Source organism: Cervus canadensis, chromosome 26 (genome assembly GCF_019320065.1).
Source record: "Cervus canadensis isolate Bull #8, Minnesota chromosome 26, ASM1932006v1, whole genome shotgun sequence".
NCBI classification, from domain to species: Eukaryota; Metazoa; Chordata; class Mammalia; order Artiodactyla; family Cervidae; genus Cervus; species Cervus canadensis.
The window spans coordinates 25,385,956-25,395,061 of record NC_057411.1 but is presented as its reverse complement, the minus strand read 5'-3'; positions in this window follow the sequence as shown (position 1 = coordinate 25,395,061).

Below are 9,106 nucleotides of genomic sequence, written 5' to 3'. Positions count from 1 at the left end.
CATATTGAATTGTACTAAAGGTGAATGTGCCAGAAAGAAAAATCTGTAGAGGGAGAAAAATTGACAAGGACTGAGTTTAAGAAGAGGCTCACTGATGATAAGGCAGAAAGGTAGCAAGGGACACAGTAGTCACTAAGTCGTATCCGACTCTGCAACTCCATGGACTGCAGTACATCAGGCTTCCCTGTCTTTCACTATCTCCCAGAGTTTGCTCAGATTCACGTCCACTGAGTCAGTGATGCTTATCTAACCACCTCATCCTCTGTCAACCCCTTCTCCTCCTACCCTCAATCTTTCCCAGCATCAGGGTCTTTTCCCATGAGTCAGCTCTTCACCTTAGGTGGCCAAAGTATTGGCGCTTCAGCTTCAGCATCAGCCCTTCCAATGAATATTCAGGGTTGATTTCCTTTAGGAAGGCAAGAGACAGAAGGAAGTTTTTATTCTAACAGTCACACCTGTGGTGAGACAGATGGTGGAACCAACTCATTCAGGGGTGGGGGGGCACAAGTAATTGGCATCTTCAGAAGTTCTAAGGACTGGGTTCCACCTTGAACAATATCCTCAAAGGAACAGGATTGAGGGGAGATAGATACAGATGTCAATTTATCTGTCTTTCATTTTGAGTTATCTAAAAGAAAAACTTCAGGCTTCTTTTCAGGGCTTTCAATTTTTATGCTTTATGAGATTTCAAGCATCCCATTGACTCTCTCATTATATACAGTCTCACCTCTTGTAGATACTTTTAAAACCGACAAATGGAGAACAGGAGTTAAATGCAGGTAGAGACTGAAATTCAAATTAGCTTCAGATTAAATGTTATCAGACAGCAAATAAACATCAGTGATAGATTCTCTGATTTTCCCTGGTTTTGATGGAATAAATAAAGACAAGAAGGCAAAATAGATAAATGATAAATAGACAAGTCTAAAGAAGGGAAAAAACTGCAAAAAGAAAAATTTAGGAACAAAACAAAACTCTGAACTTTCACATCTTTGACCTCAGAAACAAAAATTGTGGACTAAGATATTTCATGACACAATCGCAGTTGTAGTTTAGGTTTCATAAAGGTTTTTTGCTTTTAAATTATTTTTAGGTGAGAAACCTCCCTGGGAATGTCTAACTGAGGTGCCAAAATGAGTGTGTTGCTTTCATTTCCTTGATTTGCATATCAGAAGGATATACCCATTGTTTTATTTCATAATGTGGTACAAAGAAATCAGATGCCATAATCTCTAGAGTCTACTGCATTTAAAAGATTAACTTGCATAAGCAGAATTTTTCAACTTGATAAAATGAACAACAAAAATGACCTTGACAGTTTAAAAAATAAAAATGTAAAGTACTATAGATAGAATGTGTAGGGTACCTAGAGTGCATCTAGAGGTAAATTTAAAGTCTTAACTGCATTTATGGGGGATGGGGAAGGGGGAAGGGGGGAATTAAATATGTTAGGAAAATATTTAGAAACAGAGGAGAGAAAACCTAACAAACTAGCTCCAGAAAGGAAATAATAAAACTACACTCAGAAACTGAAGAAATGGCGAAAAAAAAAAAAGAATAGAAAATCTGAAAGGTAGTTATCTGAAAAAGTTGAATTAAAATACACAAGTTTTTAGCAATCAAAGGGAAAAGACAAAAAACAAAGCATATCAAGAATGAACAAGAGGAAATCCTTAAAATTATAAAATAATAACATAAGTTTTGTCAATACTTTTTGACTTTTTATATTTTATATTTCAATAGATAGTACATTCACGAGGTTTTAAACTCAAAATGCTCCACATCTATATGATAAAAATTCTCCTACCTCCATATTCTCCAACTACCCACTATCTCTCCTAAAAGCACCCTAAGGCTTGTCAATTACTTATAAAAGCTTCCAGATACTTTATTCATTTATAAATTAACACAAATATGACTTCTCTTACCCCTTTTGTTGCTTGCTCCTTGGAAGAAAAGTTATGACAAACCTAGACAATATATTAATAAGCAGAGACATTACTTTACTGACAAAGGTCCATATAGTCAAAGCTATGATTTTCCAGTAGTCATGTGTGGATGTGAGAGTTGGACCATAAAGAAAGCTGAGTGCTGAAGAATTGATGCTTTTAAACTGTGGTGTTGGAGAAGACTCTTGAGAGGCCCTTGGACAGCAAGGAGATCAAACCCGTCAACCCTAAAGGAAATCAGTCCTGAATATTCATTGGAAGGACTGGTACTGAGGCTGAAACACCAATACTTTGGCCACCTGATATGAGGAACTGACTCAATGGAAAAGACCCTGACGCTTGGAAAGACTGAAGGCAGGAGGAGAAGGGGACAACAGAGGATGAGATGGTTGGATGGCATCACTGACTCTATGGATGTGAGTTTAAGCAAGCTCTGGGAGTTGGTGATGGACAGGGAAGCCTGGTGTGCTGCAATCCACAGGGTCACAGAGATGGACACGACTGAGCAACTGAACTGAACTGACCACTTTTCTCATGCGTAAAATAAATTTAACTGGCAGGTTTAAAAGATTCTTCATGACAAAAATGTACAGGTATATTTCCCAAAACCTTCAAGAAGTATATCATGCCTATCTTATAAAAGCTGTTTAAAAAAAAAATAAAAGCTGCTTAAGATCACTAAGAGTGGGGAAGATTTTACACAGATATCAATGTGGATTGGCTCATTCAGTACTATTCCACCTCCTTAGTGCAGCAGAAGTCATATAACATATTGCATTTCCCAGAATCGCTCTGGATCAGATTCCAGATGTGATTTGGGCTCTGCTATGCAATTTTACTCCTGTGAAACAGTAATTTGAAAGTGAATCAAATGGGGAAGGAGGCAGGTTGCAAGGCATCCACTACGCTGTGGTGGGTTGTGACAAACTCACTGTGGTTCCTGGGCCAGTAACAAGCAGTGATGTACTGACTGCAGAGGATGTCCTGGCTGCATACGACTTCCAGATTAGTAGAGGTGGTATAATTTTTGAACTGGCAATACAGAAGCTTCTGTATACTGACTGGCGGGTAACTTTCTGGTTCAGTGGCTTTCTAATCTTGGCAGAGATGGTAGCATCTTAATCTTTCAAAAATTTTATTACTAACTTACTCTCCTACATCATTCTTTTTTTAATTGAAGTATAGCTGATTTACAATGTTACATTGGTTTCAGGTGTACAACATAGTGATTTAATATTTTTATAGATTATACTTCATTTGAAATTATAAAACATTGGTTATACTCCTTGTGCTGTACATTATATTTGTATCTTACTTAATTTATACCTATTAGTTTGTACCTTTTAATCCCCTTTCCCTATTTTGTCCCTCCCCCATCCTTATAAGTAACCACTTACAATCACTAGTTTGTCCTCTGTATCTATGAGTCTGTTTCTACTTACTTTATATTTATTTGATTGTTGTACTTTTTTAGATTTTACATGTAAGTGAAGGCATACAGTATTTGTCTTTCTCTGTATGACTTCATTAAGCATAATACTCTCCATGTCCATTCATGTTGTTGCCAAAGGCAAAATTTCATTATTTTTTATGGCTGAGTAATATTACATTGTAATATAAACCGCAGCTTCTTTATCCATTCATCTGTTGTTGGATATTGAGATCAGATCCATATTTTGACTATTATAAATAATGCTGCTATGAGCATATATATTTTCTAATTAGTGTTTTCTTTTTCCTGGGATACGTACATAAGAGTGGAACTGTGGATCATATGGTAGTTCTATTTTCAGTTTTTTGAGGAACCTCTACACAGTTTTCCATAATGGTTCATACCAACTTACATTCCCACCAACAGGGCACTAGTGTTCCCTTTTCTCAACATCCTGACCAACAATTATTATTCATTATCTTTTTGATGATACCATTCTGACAGATGTGAAGCAATATCTCATTGTGGTTTTGGTTTGCATTTCTCTGATGATTGGTGACATTGAGCATCTTCTTATGTACCTGTTGGCCATCTGTATGTATCTTTGGGAAAATGTCTAATCAGATCTTTTGATCATTTTAAAATGGAATCATTTGTTTATTTGATATTGAGCTGTTTGAGCTCTTTATATATTTTGTATATGAACCCTTTACCCCTTATCAGATAAATCATTTGCAATTATCTTCTCCCATTTGGTAAATTGTCTTTTCATTTTGATGACAGTATCCTTCACTGTGCAAAAGCCTTTAAGTTTAATTAGGTCCCATTTCTTTATTTTTGCTTTTATTTCCTTTGCCTGCAGAGAAAGATCCAAAAAATATTGCTAAGACTTATGTCAAAGTATATACTGCCTATGCTTTCTTCCAGGAGTTTTGTGGCTTCCAGTTTTAAATTTAGGTCTTTAATCCATTTCGAGTTTATTTTTTTTATATGGTGTGAGAAAATACTTTAATTTCACTCTTTTACATGTAGCTGTCCAGTTTCACCAATACCACTTATTGAAGACACTGTTCGTTCTCTATTTTATATTTTTGTCTCCTTTATCATAGATTAATTGGCCATACGTATGTAGGTTTATTTCTGGGCTCTCTATTCTGTTCTGTTGATCTATGTGTCTGTTTTTGTGCCAGTACCATGTTATTTTGATTACTATAGTTTTGTAGTATAGTCTGAAGTCAGGGAGCATGATACCTCCAGTTCTATTTTTCTTTCTCAAGATTGTTTTGGTTATTTGAGATCTTCTATGGTTCTATAAAAATTTAAGATTATGTCTTAGTTCTGTGAAAAATGTCTTGGGTATCTTGATGCATTAAATCTGTAGATTGCTTTGGGTGGTACAGACACTTTAACAATATTAATGCTTCTAATCCATGAACATGGAATATCTTTCAAGTTCTTTGCTTCATCTTCAATTTCCTTCATCAATGTTTTATAGTTTTTAGAATTTAACCTTTACCCCCTTGATTAAATTTATTCCTATTTTATTATTTTTGATGCAATTGTAAATGGGATTTTAAAAAAACTTTATTTTGTATTGGCATACAGCCAATTAACAATGTTGTGATAGTTTCAAGTGGAGAACAAAGGGACTCAGCCATATTTACACATGTATCCATTCTCCCTCAAACTCTCCTCGTGTTCAGGCTGCCACATAACAGTGAGCAGAGTTATTGGTGCTATACAGGAGGTCCTGTTGGTTATCCATTTTAAATATATCAGTGTGTACATGTTCATGGAATCATTTTCTTGCTTTCTCTTTCTGACAAGGCATTTATTAGTGTGCAGAAAAGCAATAGATTTCTGTATGTTAATCTGGTATCCTGCAACTTTACTGAATTCAATTGTTAGTTCTAATAGCTTTTTGGTGGAGACTTTAAGGTAATAATTTTTTTTTAGATTTGACATCAAAAGGAAAGATAATGATAGCAAAAATAAGGAGATACATTAAACTAAAAAACTTCTGCACAGCAAAAGAAGCAAACAACATAAAAAGACAACCTATGGAGTGGGAGAAAATAATTGCAAATCATATATCTGATAAAGCATTAATGTCCAATATATATATAAAGTCATACAACTTAATAGCTTAAAACTAAACAATCCAATTGAAAAACAAGCAGAGGAACTGAGTAGACATTATTCCAAAGAAGGCATTCAAATGGCCAACAGGCATAGGAAAAGGTGCTCAATATCTCTAATTATCAGAAAAATGTAACTCAAAGTCACAGTGAAATACCATCTCACAGCTGTTAAAAAGGCTATCATCAAAAAATCAAGAGATTAAAAAGCATTGGTGATGGTATGGAGAAAAGAGAACCTTGTACACTGTGGGAATGTAAATTGGTGCAGCCACTGTAGAAAACAGTATAGAAGCTCCTTAAAAGATTAAAAATATCTATCATATAATCCAGCAATTCCACTTTGGGGTATACATCTAAAAGAAATGAAGACAGAATATTGAAGTAACGCCTGCACTCACACGTTCACTTTAGCATTATTTGCAATTAGCCAGAATACAGAAACAACCTGTGTCTGTCAATGAATAAACAGATAAAGAAAATGTAAGACATATAGAATATATGCATATATGTGTATGTAACAATGGAATATTAGTCACTCATGAGAAAGGAAATCCTGCCACTTGTGATAACATAGGATTTAAAGGCCTTATGCTAAGTGAGAGAAGTTAAATATGGTGCTGGGAAAACTGGTCAACCCTTGTAAAAGAATGAAACTAGAACACTTTCTAACACCATACACAAAAATAAACTCAAAATGGATTAAAGATCTAAACTTAAGACCAGAAACTATAAAACTCCTAGAGGAAAACATAGGCAAAACACTCTCTGACATAAATCACATCAGGATCCTCTGTGACCCACCTCCCAGAGTAATGGAAATAAAAGCAAAAATAAACAAATGGGACCTAATTAAACTTAAAAGCTTTTGCACAATGAAGGAATGGGAGAAAATAATAGCAAATGAAGTAATTGACAAAGAATTAATCTCAAAAATATACAAGCAATTCCTGTAGCTCAATTCCAGAAAAATAAATGACCCAATCAAAAAATGGGCCAAAGATCTAAACAAACATTTCTCCAAAGAAGACATACAGATGGCTAACAAACACATGAAAAGATGCTCAACGTCACTCATTATCAGAGAAATGCAAATCAAAACCACAATGAGGTACCATTACATGCCAGTCAGGATGGCTGCTATCCAAAAGTCTACAAGCAATAAATGCTGGAGAGGGTGTGGAGAAAAGGGAACCCTCTTACACTGTTGGTGGGAATGCAAACTAGTACAGCCACTATGGAGAACAGTGTGGAGATTCCTTAAAAACTGGAAATAGAACTGCCATATGACCCAGCAATCCCACTCCTGGGCATACACACCGAGGAAACCAGATCTGAAAGAGACACGTGCACCCCAATGTTCATTGCAGCACTGTTTATAATAGCCAGGACATGGAAGCAACCTAGATGCCCATCAGCAGATGAATGGATAAGGAAGCTGTGGTACATATACACCATGGAATATTACTCAGCCATTAAAAAGAATACATTTGAAGCAGTTCTAATGAGGTGGATGAAACTGGAGCCCATTATACAGAGTAAAGTAAGCCAGAAAGATAAACACCAATACAGCATACTAACGCATATATATGGAATTTAGAAAGATGGTAATGATAACCCTATATGCGAGACAGCAAAAGAGATACAGATGTATAGAACAGTCTTTTGGATTCTGTGGGAGAAGGTGAGGGTGGGATAATCTAAGAGAATAGCATTGAAACATGTATATTATCATATGTGAAACAGATCGCCAGTCCAGGTTTGATGCATGAGACAGGGTGCTTAGGGCTGGGGCACTGGGATGACCCAGAAGGATGGGATGGGGAGGGAGATTGGAGAGGGGTTCAGTGGTGTTCATGTACACCCATGGCTGATTCATGTCAATGTATGGCAAAACCACTTCAATATTGTAAAGAAATTAGCCTCCAATTAAAGTAAATAAATCTAAAAAATTTTAAATTACAAAAAAAAAAAGTTAGATATACAAAGACAGATAAATAACTGCATAGCATCACTCGCATGTAGAACCTTTTTTTTTAAAAAAAAAATCAAATTCAGAGAAATAAAAAGCAGAAAATTGGTTGCCAGGAGCTGGGTGGGGTAAGGCAAATGGAGAGAAGTTGGTAAAGGGTACAAAGTTTCAGCTGGGGATTCCCAGATGGCACTAGTGGTAAAGAACCCACCTGCCGGTGCAGGAGACATAAGAGATGTGGGCTCAATCCCTGGGTCAGGAAGATCCCCAGAGGAGGTCATGGCAAGTTGTCTTGCTTGGAGAATCCCATAGACAGGGAAGCCTGGCAGCCTACAGTCCACAGGACACAACTAGAGTGACATAACATGCGTGCACAGAGTTTCAGTTATAAGACTGAAAAGTAAAGCCTGAGTATCTAATATAAAAATGATGATTATATAGTTGATAACATCGGATTATATAATTGAAATTCGCTAAGGGAATAGAAATGAAATAATCTCAAAATAATTAAAAATAATTATTTGTGGTGAGCGGAGAAGGCAATGGCAACCCACTCCAGTACTCTTGCCTGGAAAATCCCATGGATGGAGGAGCCTGGTAGGCTGCAGTCCATGGGGTCGCCAAGAGTCGGACGTGACTGAGCGACTTCACTTTCACTTTTCACTTTTCACTTTCATGGATTGGAGAAGGAAATGACAACCCACTCCAGTGTTCTTGCCTGGAGAATCCCAGGGACGGGGGAGCCTGGTGGGCTGCCGTCTATGGGGTCGCACAGAGTCAGACACGACTGAAGTGACTTAGCCCCAGCAGCAGCAGCATGTGTGGTGAGGGCTAGGTTAATTAAAAGGGAAGAATCCTTTCACAACATATTTGTATATAAAATCATCATGGCATACAATTTAGATATCTTACAATTTTATATGTCAATTATACTTGAATAAAGCTGATTATTTTCAATGATAATGAAGTTGATTTACTTTTTCACCTTAAGCAAGGAAAGCTTTTGAAAATGTTGCCATCTAGTGGTTTCAAACTTAAAAGAAATAATTAATAACTAGTAAATCATTACCACGTTTCCTCAGAAAAATTTCCTTAGCAGTTTTCACATAAACAAATGTTACGCTTGTGCCTCTACCTTCAGAGAAAGTACTCTGGACTTAAGCTACTGGACTTTAAAATGTGGCTTCATCACTTACTAACTGAATGATAAATGCCACAGGCAAGATGCTTAATGTCTCTGGAAAATGCATATAATAGTAGTACCTACCTCCCAGAGTTGTCAAGAAAAATTAATAAGAAAATCCACATTAACTTGTTTAGCACTGCATTTAGCTCACAGTGTACACCCAACAAGTAGTAATGAGTATGCTACTTGATGGGGAAAGAGTTGCAAACTATTGGACTGTCAGTGAAAATGAAGTTTGAGTGATATAGCACTTAAAACTAGGGTACTTTATATTGTCAATTCTGGTTAGAGTGTTATACTTCTTTCTTAAAATAGAAACATTGGTATATAGTTGCTATCTCCATGGCAGGTATTAGTGACTGGTATTCTCTAACTGTAAAAGGTCACTGAATCAAACTATAATTGTGATTTACTGTAAAAATATTTATA